Raw genomic sequence first — 14,568 nt, 5'->3', positions numbered from 1 at the left:
CAAATACTAAAAGCTGTTTCTAAGTTAATTAATTGAGACCCCATCCAGCCAGTGCCCCTCTCCCACTAGCAATAAAACTAAGATAAACAAATGGTAAGAGGTTACATACCATCCCAGCCACTAATACATTCTAACTCACTTTAATTCTTTTTTTTTTTAATTCAATATTCTTTATTAGACATGTTTACAAAAAATAAAACATACATACTTTTACATTCTTGTTTTCTTATATTCTTGATGTACCAATATACTTTAAACATAACGAACATACATCATCTACAATCGAAGCAGACTCCCTAGTGGCGCCTCGTGACCCTCCCTGAGTCTACAGGGGCCCCCTATTGGGATCCACCTACTGTGCACGCTTCTTCTTATACCATCTCATTCCCCCCCATTCATTCTCCCACAATCATACCCCCCGACCCCCCCCCTCCCCCCATGTGTCTCTATGGTTACGTTATTAGGATTCTTTGGTTCACTTAACTTATCCTTACTTATTTTTTTTGGTTACCACCTGTGTTTTTATTATCTCTTTTACCCAAGTGTATCTCATTTTGTGTGCCCACCTCTAGTATTTTTCCTGTGCTTCCCTATCCTGCCATTGGGTATGTGCCGCCTGCCTCCCCTCTATCTATATCTATTTATGTCTTTGTGACTTTAGCTACAATATCTTACTGTTTACCATTTTTAAAGTGCTCTTAGTGCTTTGTCCATTTTTTAACTATGCCTATATTTTTATTTCTCACATCTATTTATGTGTGTATTTATTTATAGTTGCCTTTATACATCAAGGCCTAGAGTTGTGAGGTGCTAGTGTAGACAGGCCCTGAGGAGCCCTCCTTGCTGTGTTGTGATTTCAATTTCTGTGCACTCTCTAGTTTATCATTTTTACGTTCGTGTACCTATTTGTGTTGTTCTATATTTTTATGTTTAATATGTGAGTTTATTCATAATATTTTGATTTTATCCATTTGTCCCATATTCTACTGTGCTCTTTTCTCTCTCATGCAGCAGGAGACACTGGAGATTACATCGGGTTTAGAGCTGGGAATGCTGGGAGCTAGGCACACTAAATTTGTTTCAGGGCAGGCTGGCTCCTCCCCTCTAAGACCCATCATACCCCCAGTTAGAAAATTGTGCCACGGGAGCTGGTCACAGTTTTTACACTGCTCCAGAAGTGAAGATATTTAAAAGAAAGGAACCCTTCCCTGCTTCACTTAAAAGTGTGGGTCCGGGTGTCCTGCGCCCTTGGTTACACCAAGCAGCCTGTCAGAGCCTCACTAAAGGCATCTGCCAGACTTTCCAGTGTTCCTGCGGCCGCCTACGAAGGGACCGTCAGACACAGACACAGTGAGTACCGCTGCATCGCGACCGCGCGCTTTCCCTAAGGCGGCAGCGGGGGTCAGAGCCGCGCTCCCCCAGTCTCCGGCGGTGCACGCAGAGGTGCTCGTCGGAGGTTTAGTGACAGGTGCGCGGCTGGAGCCCTCAGCAGCGCGTCGGAGGGAGCGCGGGAAGCCGCCATTTTGGGTGAGGGTGCAGGCGGGAAGAAGCCTGAGGCTGTTTGTAAGCGGCATGGCGCGGCCACAACACACACGCAAAAGCCCTGTTAATGTCTGCTTCTCCCTATAGGTGTTCAGCAGCATCGGGCTACACAGCGCAGTAGTGTGGGGAAAATTATTTGTCCCAGTGAGGACAGTACGGGGCAATAGGTGGTAGTTTCTAACCTCCAGGACCCAACACCCCAGTAACATATCTGTACTGTGTGTCTCTTTGGGTGTGTGTGTGTGTGAGTACAGATATCTGTATACTATCAGACCGGGTTTGTGCTGAAATCATGACCAGCAAATCAAGTACCAAGGCTTCACAGAAGCTATATGTCTGTACTGTGTGTAATGCTAGATTTACACAGCACTCGGCTGATGGAAAGACTAATTTATGCATGCACTGTTTCTCCACCGTCTTCCCAGGCAGGTGATTCAGGGGAGGCACCCACACCAAAATGGGTATCTCTGTTGTCAGGTACCATGGAAAGGTTATCTGCAGAATTAGCAGAAAACCGTAGTGCTGAGCCTCCATGGGTGACTACTCTAGCTAGATCTGTAGACACCCTGGCTACATCCATGCAAAATCCCCAAAGAACAGCACCTGTGAGACAAAAGCGTCCTTTACAGGTTGTGTACTCTGAAGGGGAGGGTGATTCAGAGGAGGATCATGCTCCTTATAATGAAATGGAGGAGGGAGAATGGGAAGAGGTACAGGAGGTTCTCCCAGAACCTGAGCCTGAACCCACTCACATGGGAGTGGAAGCTCTTATTGTGGCGGTAAAACAGGTGTTAAAATTACCAGACGATCCAACTCCAGAACCACAGGAGTTCGACCTGTTTGGACAAACAAAGAAATCCTCCATAGTTTTCCCCTGTCCAAACCAGGATAAATTGTTAGCAGCATGGAAGCAGCCTGACAAACGTTTCCAAATTCCAAAACGTTTTCCAGTGGTCTATCCCTTTGAAGTTTCTGCCCTAGGAAAATGGGAGACCCCACCTCCAGTGGATGCATCGGTGTCCAGATTATCAAAAAAGACCACTCTACCGGTCCCTGGCGCATGCTCCTTAAAGGACCCGTCAGACCGTAAGTTAGAGTCCACCCTAAAAACCATTTACATGGCGGCTGGGGCTCAACTCAGACCAGCTATTGTCTCTGCCTGGGTAAACAAGGCCAATGCCAAATGGGCGGACATGATTATTGAAGGACTAGACTCAGGTATACCTCCAGAAGAAATTAGACAACTGGCGGAACACATAAAAGAGTCAGCTAACTATTTAGGAGAAGCGGCCAGAGATATCTCTTTGATATCCGCACGCATTTCAGCTAACGCTATATCCGCCAGACGAGCTTTATGGCTCCGCTCCTGGCAGGCCGATGCTGAATCTAAGAGGGCTGTAGAAGGACTCCCGTTCACGGGAGAGGTCCTCTTTGGCCCAGAATTGGACAAGTGGATAGCCCAAGCAACAGGTGGCAAATCTGCTTTCCTGCCAACAGCACCTCCACCTGCTAGACGCCAATACACAGGGCCATCGTTCCAGTCATTTAATTCCTTTCGCCCACAAAATTCCTTTCGAGGAAGGGGAAGAGGTTTCCACTCCACTAGAGGTACTCGTGCCAGAAGTAGACCTCAGGCCACTGTCACCCGTACAGAGCCCAAACAAGCTCAGAAACCAGTGGCATGACAATTTGCCAGCTTTCTTAGGAGAATCTATAGTGGGGGCAAGGCTACTGGACTTCAGAACCCAGTGGTTCTCTCTAACAGAGGACCCTTGGGTTCGCAGCCTAATTTCAGAGGGTTATCGGATTCAATTCGATTTTCCTCCCCCCACTCGATTCTTCACTACAGCTCTCCCCACTGCACAAGACAAGAGGATGGCACTTCAGAGTGCAGTAGACACCTTACTTGCGGCTCAGGTAATCATCCCAGTGCCTTCTACTCAAAGGAGCAAGGGATACTACTCCAATCTCTTTGTAGTGCCCAAACCGGATGGGTCAGTACGACCCATCCTAAACCTCAAATCTCTAAACCTGATGGTGGCCTACCAACCCTTCAAGATGGAGTCTATTCACTCCGTCATAGCATCCTTGGAACACAACGAGTACATGCTCTCGCTGGACATCAAGGATGCCTATCTTCATATACCAATATGGAGGCCTCATCAAGCTTATCTGAGATTTGCTATAGGCAAGGAGCATTTTCAGTTCAGGGCCCTGCCCTTCGGATTATCATCGGCACCCAGGGTCTTCACAAAGACACTGTCGATCATTATAGCGTACCTCCGGAACCAAGGGGTCACTATAATACCATATTTAGACGATTTACTCGTCAAAGCACCATCTCCAGCAGTACTGGAACAGCATGCTCTGTTGACGGTCCAAACCCTAACCAAGCTGGGCTGGATCATCAACTTCAAGAAGTCATCACTCCGACCAACACAGAGGATCCTGTTCCTGGGACTCTGGCTGGACACAAGAGAGAGGAGAGTATTTCTGCCGGACGACAAGATCAGCGACATACAGAGGCTCATTCGACAGACCCTGAGTCACCGTTGAGTACAACTACACCTGTGCGTAAAGCTTCTTGGGAAGATGGTGGCAGCATTCCCAGCCATAACGTGGGGGCGCTTCCACTCAAGGCCTTTCCAGTTAGACCTACTGAGGAAAGGAGCGGGTTCGCATCTGTTGCTATACAGACAGATCCAATTATCCACTCGAGCCCACCACGCCCTATTGTGGTGGCTCCACTCCGACCATCTCAGGCAGGGGCGCCGATTTGCAATATGGGATTGGATCCTATTGACAACGGATGCCAGTCTTCGAGGGTGGGGTGCAGTGGTACTTCACCTTCGACTTCAAGGGCGATGGAGTGCAGAAGAAAGTCTATTGTCGATCAACGTCCTAGAACTAAGGGCAATCTACAACGCTCTGATAGAAGCACAGGATCTCCTACAAGGGAGGTCTGTAAAGATCCAATCAGACAACGCAACAGCAGTAGCGTATGTAAATCGACAGGGCGGCACAAAGAGCCGACAAGCAATGATAGAGGTCACCAGAATCCTCCAGTGGGCGGAGAATTGGCAGGTACATCTGATAGCCATATTCATCCCGGGAGTAGAAAATCTAGAAGCAGATTTCCTCAGCAGGGAGGATCTACACCCGGGGGAGTGGTCACTACACCCCGAGGTGTTTCAAGAACTCACAGAGAGATGGGGAACTCCCGAGGTCGACCTAATGGCGTCAAGAAAAAATCATCTCCTGCCAAGGTACGTAGCAAGAACAAGAGATCCAGGGGCCATAGCAACAGACGCATTGGCAATTCCGTGGACGTTCAACCTGGTGTATCTATTCCCACCTCTGCCATTACTGGGACAGGTGCTAAAGAAGCTAAAAAGGGAAAGAACACAGGCAATTCTAATCGCTCCGTTTTGGCCACGGAGAAGCTGGTTCTCGGACATCCAACAAATGCTAGCCGATCAACCATACCCTCTACCGCAGAGACACGACCTTCTGCTTCAAGGTCCATTCCATCATCAACACCTAGCCTCCCTCCATTTGACGGCGTGGCTATTGAATCCGACGTCCTGAAGGAAAAGGGGATTCCAAGGACAGTCATCCCCACTATGTTAAAGGCGCGCAAACCATCTTCAGCTGCTCACTACCATCGCATTTGGAGATCGTATGCTGAGTGGTGCACAAGCAAGAGGTGGCCGTTTCGGATATTCAAATTATCCAGGCTCTTACTATTCCTTCAAAGAGGCCTAGACGGTGGCCTCCGCCTAGGGTCACTTAAAGTACAGATCTCTGCACTGTCGATACTATTCCAAAGGAGGTTGGCCCTCCTTCCGGAGATTCAAACTTTCTTACAGGGGGTTCTTAGGATACAACCTCCCTTCGTTCCACCGGCTCCGCCGTGGGACTTGAATTTAGTCCTGGCATTCCTACAATCAGAAATGTTCGAACCTCTGGAAGAGGTTCCTTTAAAATCTCTAGTCTGGAAAACTGTACTCTTGCTCGCTCTGGCATCAGCACGGCGTGTATCCGAGCTGAGTGCACTATCATGCAAAGCACCATATTTAGTATTCCACGAAGACAGAGCAGAATTGAGGACTCAACCGTCTTTTCTACCTAAGGTAGTGTCCTCTTACCACATAAATCAACCGATAGTAGTCCCTTCTTTTCAAGGTGCTTCTACGTCTCAATCTTCCCTGGACGTAGTTAGAGCTCTTAAGATTTACGTCAAAAGAACTGCACAGATCAGAAAATCGGATTGTTTGTTCGTTCTATACGATGCTTTCCGCAGAGGATGGCCAGCGTCAAAGCAGACACTGGCCAGATGGATTCGGCTGACCATTCGGCAAGCATACATCCATGCAGGAAAGACTCCGCCGTCAGTGGTGACAGCACATTCAACCAGGTCAGTAAGTACATCTTGGGCTGCCAGGCGAGGGGCTTCTGCATCTCAGCTTTGTAGGGCAGCCACATGGTCTTCAGTGAACACGTTCGTTCGCTTTTACAAATTTGACACCTTTGCAACACCGGCGACAAATTTTGGTCGGTTGGTGTTACAGGATCCACAGAGCTCACCCGCCCGGGGAACGGTCTTTGGTACCTCCCCGATGTAATCTCCAGTGTCTCCTGCTGCATGAGAGAGAAAAGAGGATTTTGGTACTCACCGATAAATCCATTTCTCTGAATCAGCAGGAGACACTGGACGCCCTCCCAGCTCTTGATCCTGTTGGTTGTGGGGCCAGTTCAGGCCCGGTCTGTTCATAAAGTTAAATATGACTGTTGTATGCAAGTTGTTGTATTCTAGTTGTATAATTATGTTTTTTCGTTACCATCTCCTCGAGTAGGACAATTTCCTAACTGGGGGTATGATGGGTCTTAGAGGGGAGGAGCCAGCCTGCCCTGAAACAAATTTAGTGTGCCTAGCTCCCAGCATTCCCAGCTCTAAACCCGATGTAATCTCCAGTGTCTCCTGCTGATTCAGAGAAATGGATTTATCGGTGAGTACCAAAATCCTCTTTTATGTTATCCATTTCTCTAATTGAGGCATATTTCTCATGGGCTATCGTTTTATTTACCAGGTTTATCCACTCGTTCTTTCTCGGGCTTTCGTGTGACATCCAGCCTCTCGCTATTAGCACTTTTGCCAATGCCAACATTTTTTCTATGATCTTATTATTACTCCCTCTCCTACCATTCTTGATATTAATCCCCAACAAGCATGCTTTAGCACCTGTACATTCCCTATTGACCCCTATTTCGGCCATGATGCTCTTCACTTCTCCCCAAAATTTCTTTGTTTTACTGCACTGCCATATCAAATGAAAAAATGTCCCCTTCGTTTGGTTGCATTTTGGGCACTGGTCATTTTTAGTTCCGTCAAATTGTCTCAACCTCTCTGGAGTGATATAAGATCTGTGTATTATGTAGTATTGGATTTGTTGAAATCTAACCGACCTCGTCGCTCTTGTATGCGACGACATCGCCTGACCCCACTCTTGGTCCGTCATGGCCCCTATATCTCCTTCCCACTTTTCCCTGGTCTTTTCAATCTGGGGGTTTTTTAGTTCCATTATTAATCTTTTGTATATCCCCGCCACGCTGACCTTATTCCCCTGTTTTAGTATCTTTTTTATCGGGGAGTCCTGGATATCTATTATTTTTCCTCCTAGCACTTTTCCCAATCTACTCCTGAGCTGTAGATACCTAAAGCCATATCCTTTTGGGATGTTATATTCCATTTCTAATTGATTATACGTCTTAAGTACCCCATTCTGATACACCTGGCCAATAGTTTTTATCCCTACCTTCTCCCATGTTGTTTTAATCTCCGTAGTTTCCTTCCTTAGTTCTAATTTCCCCCCGTCATCTCCAACCCATATTGGGATCTCAGGGTCGAGACTATCATTCCCCAGCATCTTGTTCGTATATCTCCATATTTTCATTGCTTGTGTCAGAATGGGATTTTTTACTCTGACGATATTACTTGACAGAAGTATTTGCCCCGGGTCATAATTACCATATGTCTGCGTGATCAAAGTTTTTATTTGCTCTGTGGCCTCTCCTTTGGTCCAAGACTGCAGATGGCTTAATTGTGCTGCCATGTAGTAAAGCCTAAAGTGGGGAAGGCCCATGCCTCCCATCTGTTTAGTTCTCCTGAGGGTATCCAGTTTGATCCTAGCTCTTTTTTTACCCCATATGAATGATATGGTTATGCTATCTAGCCATTTAAACAATTTTACGGGTATATACCAGGGTGCTTGTAGGAATATATACAATACTTTTGGAAGTATTACCATCTTTATTAGGTTTATTCTACCTGTCATCGTAAGTGGGAGTTTACTCCATGTTTTAACCTTTTCTTGGTATATTTTTATGGCTGGGATAATATTTAAAGTGATATACTCCTTGGGTGCGTTTGATATTATTATACCCAAGTATCGTGTGTTGTTGGTCCATTTTAGCGCTATACTTTCCATGCTCTCTGGACATTTCCCCACCAATGGCAGGATGTTGGACTTTCCCCAGTTTATCTTTAACCCGGAGTACTCTCCATGTTCCTCCATGATTTTCAACACTACCGGTAATGCCTGCCTATAATTAGCCAAATATATCATCATGTCATCCGCATACATCGAAATTAGTTCTTTATTCTGACCCATTTGTTCCAACCCCCTTATTTCCTGATTATCTCTTAGTCTACATGCTAGGGGTTCCATCGCCAGATTAAAGAGTACTGGAGAAAGCGGACACCCCTGTCTGGTTCCCCTGGTCAGGCCAAAGGGTTCTGTAGTGTACCCATTCACCTGGACTCTCGCCGTTGGTGATTGGTATAGTAATTTTATCCACTTTATTATTTGTGGGCCAAGTCCAACTTTCTCCAGTACTACCCAGAGGTAGTCCCACTCTACACAATCATATGCCTTTGCCGCGTCCAGGGTAACCACTGCTGCTTCGTCTCCATGTGCCCTTTCCACCTGGGTATTAATGAAAAAACGTCTAATGTTTATAGCTGTACTTTGCCCCTTCCTAAACCCGGTTTGATCGGGATGGATGATTTTATTCACCATTCCCTCAATTCTTTTTGCTATTATTTTCGCTAAAATTTTTGCATCCAAATTGATTAGGGATATGGGTCTATAGGATTCAGGGTTCGTGGGATTCTTCCCCTCTTTAGGTATCACTACAATGATTGCTTCATTCATTGATGTTGGTAGTTTCCCCTCACCCCTACAGGCATTAAATACTTCTGTCAACCACGGGGCAAATACTTCCATATACTTTTTATACAGCTCGGGTGGTAACCCATCACTGCCAGCCGCCTTTCCTTTTGGCAGCTCCTTAATAGCCCATTTCACCTCCTCTATCCTTATGTTCTGCTCCAACCCTTCTTGCTCTTCCTGGCTGATGGCAGGGAGGGACACTTTGTCCAAATATCTTCTTATCTCCTCCTCATTTTTCTGTAGCCCTGATGTATATAACCCTTCATAAAACTGGGTAAATATCTGTGCCATTTCTTGAATTTTATCTGTAACTACCCCATTCTCTTTTTCCATCCTTAATATATTATTGGAAGGAGTATTGTTACTGATTAAGTGGGCCATATAGCTGCCTGGTTTATCACTGTTTAAGTATCTACTATGGGATTTGAACATTTCCTGTCTCACTGCTCCTTCTTTAAGTTCATTGACCCATATTTTATTGACCCGTGCCCACTCTCTCTTATCGCTGTCTGATTTGGTTTGCCAATATTTAATTTCCAGGTCCTTACTTTCCTTCTCCAACTCTTGTTTTTTTTCCCGGGAACCCTTCTTTATATTTGCAATTCTTTTTATTAATGAGCCCCTGATTACTGCTTTCCCCGCATCCCATACGAAATCCTTTGTGGTTGTTTCGTCATTATGCTCGAGATATTCCTGCCACTCTTGTACTAGTTCGAGCCCATTCCCCATCTGACCCAACCACACTGGGTGGCATTTCCAGAGGCTGCGCCCTCTCTCCAGTATCTGTTTTAATTGTATCATTATAGGTGCATGATCCGATATACCTCGGGGAAGGTACTCTATTTTTTCTACTTTGGCTAATGTCTTCTCATCCACAAACGCTATGTCAATGCGGGACAGTGCTTCATATGATTGGGAGTGGCATGAGTATGCTTGGGTGTTAGGGTATTTCTCCCTCCATACATCCTTCCATCCAATATTTATCATGAACTTATCCAGGCCCTTATTTCCCCCTTTCCCCACCCCTAGTTTCCTTGACCATCGATCTAGTTGGGGATTCATGACATTGTTAAAATCCCCAATACAGATCATATCTGCCCCCTGGGACCTTGACATAAAGTCCACCGCATGTAATAACACCTCATATTGAAAGGGAGGAGGTATATATACCGCCATCAAACACATTGGTTTGTTAAATATCTCACATTGCAGAAATATATACCTCCCCCCCCCATCTATCTCCTGTCTGATACAACGAAAGGGTACATTTTTATGAATGATAACTGATATTCCTCTTGAGTCGTGGGTGAAGCAGGCGTGAAACATCTGCCCCATCCACGCCCTCTTCAATGCCATGACCTTGTCCGGCACCAAATGCGTTTCGCTTAAACAAGTTATGTGAGCCCCGTATTTTTTTGCCTGGTTTAAAACTGTAGCTCTCTTAATTTTTTCATTTAATCCCCGAGTATTCCAGTATAATACCTTAACCATATCCTACTGATATTTTATAACCATAGACACTACACACGTGTAACCAACCCATCTTATCCCTCTGTCGCTGTTTGTGAACCATATATCCACCCTCCCTCCCCCCCCCTCCCCCCCCTCCCCCCCTCCCTATATGCCACCCCCTTGACAGCATATTTTATACCTTCCCCCCCCCCCATTCAATCATATCCCCCCCCATCCTCATTCACCCTGGGTTATAAGGCTGGATTTTTTATGTCCTGCCCTATTCCACCATCCACTCTTCACTAGGGGCACTTTTTACCCTAGTGACCTCCCTGGATGACCCGCTTCCCGGCGTGCTGCCCATTTACCCCATTTTTCCAAGTTTAATTTTATTTCTTTTTACGGAGGAATCTGTCTGAAGGGACATCGAGGAGACAGATATAGCAACACAAATATATGAGGGGGATGGGAGATAGACAGAAAGGAGAGAGAAAAAAAAAAAAAAAAACAACAGGAGGGGGAAAAACCTTTAGGGAACACCCATCACCAGGTATACAATTTAACTCGAGGGGGGTATCGGATTCGCCCTGTTTCATCTCCTTTATCCCTAGATATCCGAACCGGCCTCCTCCTCCTGATGGCACACCACAATGAGTTTTTAACGAAACACAGTCACGAAAGTACCAATTATCTCATAGAGATCTAATTGACCGTCTTTTCTATCAATACGCGACCTCCTGCTCCCAATTTTTCTCTCGAGTCCCCCGGGGAGCCTTTACTAAGACATAATCCAAGAAATACAAGTTTACTCGGGTGGATTGAGTTAGCACTTTTGCCGTTTCCTTCATCGCTAACTGGCAAAGCCCGATCTTCTGTTCACACATTTTTCTTTTCTTTTCTCTTTTCTTGCTTTCCTTTAAAAAAAAAAAAAAAAAACAACCAAAGGGGGTTCTTCTCTTCTTCTTTCCTTCCCGCCCTCCCCTCTTCCTCCCCCTCCCCTCCTGTGCCCCACCGCTCCATCTCTGTTTGTTTTTTACTAATTTGATCTGCCTGTTTATTTCATGCCCCAGATTTCACATCCTCCCATTACTTTCTCCGACCATCCAACCAATTTGAGATTTCTTCGGGGGATGCAAAAAATTTGGTTACTCCATCAGCAATTATTCTCATCTTTGCCGGGTACACCATCGAATACTGAAGTTCATGCTCTCTCAGTCTTTTTTTTATATTCACGAATTTCAGCCTCTCTTTCTGTACCTCCCTTGCGTAGTCTGGGAATAACATGATATTTGATCCATTTATCTCAAGCTGGTTCTTGGCCCTAGCCAGGCGTAGTATACAATCTCGGTCCCGATAATTTAGGACTCTTGCAATCATAGTCCGTGCCGGAGCCCCTGGTGGTAATGGTTTACTGGGTACCCGGTGTGCCCTCTCCACACAGAACAGGGGGGACAGGGCCTCTCTTCCGAACTGCTTTATTAGCCAGCTTTCCAGCCACTTTTCGGGGGAGACACCCTCCATTTTTTCGGGTATCCCCACTAATCTTATGTTGTTCCGGCGGGCTCGCCCCTCCATCTCTGACACCTGGCTTTGTAAACCTACTACGGCACTTTTTAGCTCCTTCATTTGGGACTCAATTGGTACCTGTCTGTCTTCAATATCTGAAATTCTTTTTTCCGTCTCTTCTAATCTTGCTTGGGTTTTTTGTACATCTAACCTCAGCAGGCCAATTTCTGTTTGGGTTTGCTCAATTTTTACTCCTAACCGGGTTTCACTACCCTTGATGGCCTCCAACAATTTTTGCATCATTACCTCGTTCATAGACTCAGTATTTATTGACTTAGACAGTATTGATGTGTCCGGGGATAATGATTCTCGTGTTTCTTTGTCTGGGTTTTTACTCTGGGGGTTGCTTCTAGTGAATTTTTCCAGCTTTGCGGCTGCCGCCGCTGCTGCAAGTCCAGCTTTCCCCTGTTTAGACATTTTTAAACACCGGTATCTCGCTTTGGCCGTCACCCCTGTTCTCTTTATACTGTTTGTCTCGGGTGTACTTCCCACCTGGTATGTCCGCCCCACCACTCCTTCACAAACCACACTTGAGCTGTTTACCAATGTCAGTGATTACAACAATTTTTCTATGATCATGTACTCACGTCTTCCCTTGCAGTACTTCTGGCTTGATTAGGCTTGTAGGGTTTGCGAGGGTTAACTCACTTGCTGTATCTCAGCTGTCTCAGCTTTCTGCCACGGGAGACTCTCACCTATTAAGTTGTTGCTTATACGAGGGAGAATTCCGGTTTCCCGTGTCTCTACCGTGTTTTCCTTGCTGGGGTGGTAGGTTCTCTTGTGGCTTGTGCCTACAGTTCCAAACATGGAGGTCCTTGTGTATCCACAGTGACTCTGGTACGGCTGTGCCTCCCCCCTCCACCACTCTGCAGGGCAGTATACTCGGTTGGGGAGACAAGACACCAGCTGCCCGTTATTTACAACTGCGTCCACCACTGTCCTTCCACTATACAGGCAAGCAGCCAACAGCCTGGGCCAGTGCTGTATATGCTACTCCCGTACCTGCTGTGGGGTAATCTGCTATTGTCCATATGCTGGAGTCGGCATCCAGCACCCGGCGTCCCTCACTACTCCAGGCTTGTTTTCCCCTCTTTCCAGCCGCTTGCTGCAGGGGAAGCGTCCGTCAGCTGTGCTGCTTCTTACCCTGCAGGCAGGCACCCGGTGGACTCCGTACTCTGCGTGTCTGACTGTGTGTCTGATTTCCTCCTGCCAATACGTCGCCGGGATCCGCTGTACGGACTGACACCACTCCAAGGGAGGCGCTCACTGCGAGACGCCGGCACTAGTGTCGCGTAGCTGGGATCATGGGGGGATTTTTTTTTTTTACCGCCTCCTGCTCCTTCTCAGAGCCTCCGTCCTGCAGCAGCACGCCGCATCGCTCAGGACCTGCGTCCTACGTCATCCGCTCCGAGGTCACGCCCCCAACTCACTTTAATTCTTAATACAATTGCACAATTACCTATGATAATGCAGTATGCAAGGCAGAATTTATTTATTTATTTATTTACAGTTTCTTATATAGCGCAGCAGATTCCGTTGCGCTTTACAATAGTAGACAGTGATAAGACAAACTGGGTAACAGACAGACATGGAGGTAGGAGGGCCCTGCTGCAAGCTTACAATCTATAGGAATGATGCAGACTCAATACTGGCAATGGCATGTAAAGTTAAATACTATGATAATGCAGTATGCATTACAATAGTTAATCCAGCTGTGTTTTTACTTAATGTTTGTGACTGAAACTAAAATGAAAGTGCAGATAAGTTCCACTGATCTAAGGGTGTTCTCTAATACTTGATATTCCCACCAGATCCCAAACATTTTTGATGGTTTTGAGGTGAGTTGTGGGGAAAATTTGCTTTGTCGTAAACATATAATTTATACTGAGTTTTAGAGAAGCAATTAGGATTTTTTTTGGAGCATTTAGGTTTCTTCTTTTTTTTTAGTTTTTGTTTATTATTAAGTTGGGAATGAAATTCTAATTGGTAAGATGTAGCTCCCGGGTATACCTGTCCAAAGCTATTCAATTGACTGCACTGCGCCTGACACACTACTGCTGCTCTGTCTCAGGCAACTGCATTTTCTTGGTTAGGTGTTGAGCGCGATGATGTTGCCACATGAGATAACACCGCAGCTAGCTGCGAAGCAGTAGTTAACATGAATTTCTATTCATACCTGAGGAGGGTGTGAGCAGAAATACGCTCGATACCCACGTGACCCGTTGAGTTGCTCAAGGCTCTTAACTTGGGGACTTCTGTAAGTTAAATTTATTACAACGCTAATTGAATTCCATGCTATATTTTTAGCAATGATGTGTCAAAAAATAAAAGAAAAAGAGTGTGAATGTTGCAACACCAAACATCTTGTACTACCTCTTATATTATTAATACAACTAAAGCTTTTGATTGGGGCAGCACAGACGGTGTAATGGTTAGCATCACTGCCTCCCAGCGCTGAAGTCATGGGTTCGATTCCCACTATGGCTCTAACTGTGCAAAGTTTGTATAGTCTCCTCGTTCGTGAGTGGGTTTACTCCAGGTACTCTGTTTTCCTCCCATAATCCAAAAATATACTGGTAGGTTAATTGGCTCCTAATAAAATAAACCCTAGAAATAATGTGTGTGCGTGTGGTAGGGAATATATTTGTTTATTTATTAATTAACAGTTTCTTATATAGCACACACAAATTCCGCAGCGCTTTACAGAGTATAGTTGAACATTCACATCAGTCCCTGCCCAAGTGGAGCTTACAATCTATATTCCCTAGCACATGTA

At 45.7% G+C, this 14,568-nt stretch overlaps 1 protein-coding gene across 1 annotated transcript in view; it reads left to right on the top strand.

The window, feature by feature from the left end:
• The window catches only part of PALS1 (protein associated with LIN7 1, MAGUK p55 family member), a 120,436-nt gene that overhangs the window by 90,463 nt on the left and 15,405 nt on the right, over nucleotides 1-14,568 (top strand). The window lies entirely within an intron of this gene.

Source organism: Crinia signifera, chromosome 12 (genome assembly GCF_055691185.1).
Source record: "Crinia signifera chromosome 12, ASM5569118v1, whole genome shotgun sequence".
Taxonomy (NCBI): Eukaryota; Metazoa; Chordata; class Amphibia; order Anura; family Myobatrachidae; genus Crinia; species Crinia signifera.
Note: the sequence above shows the minus strand (reverse complement) of the source record. Positions and strands in the feature narration are given on the sequence as shown.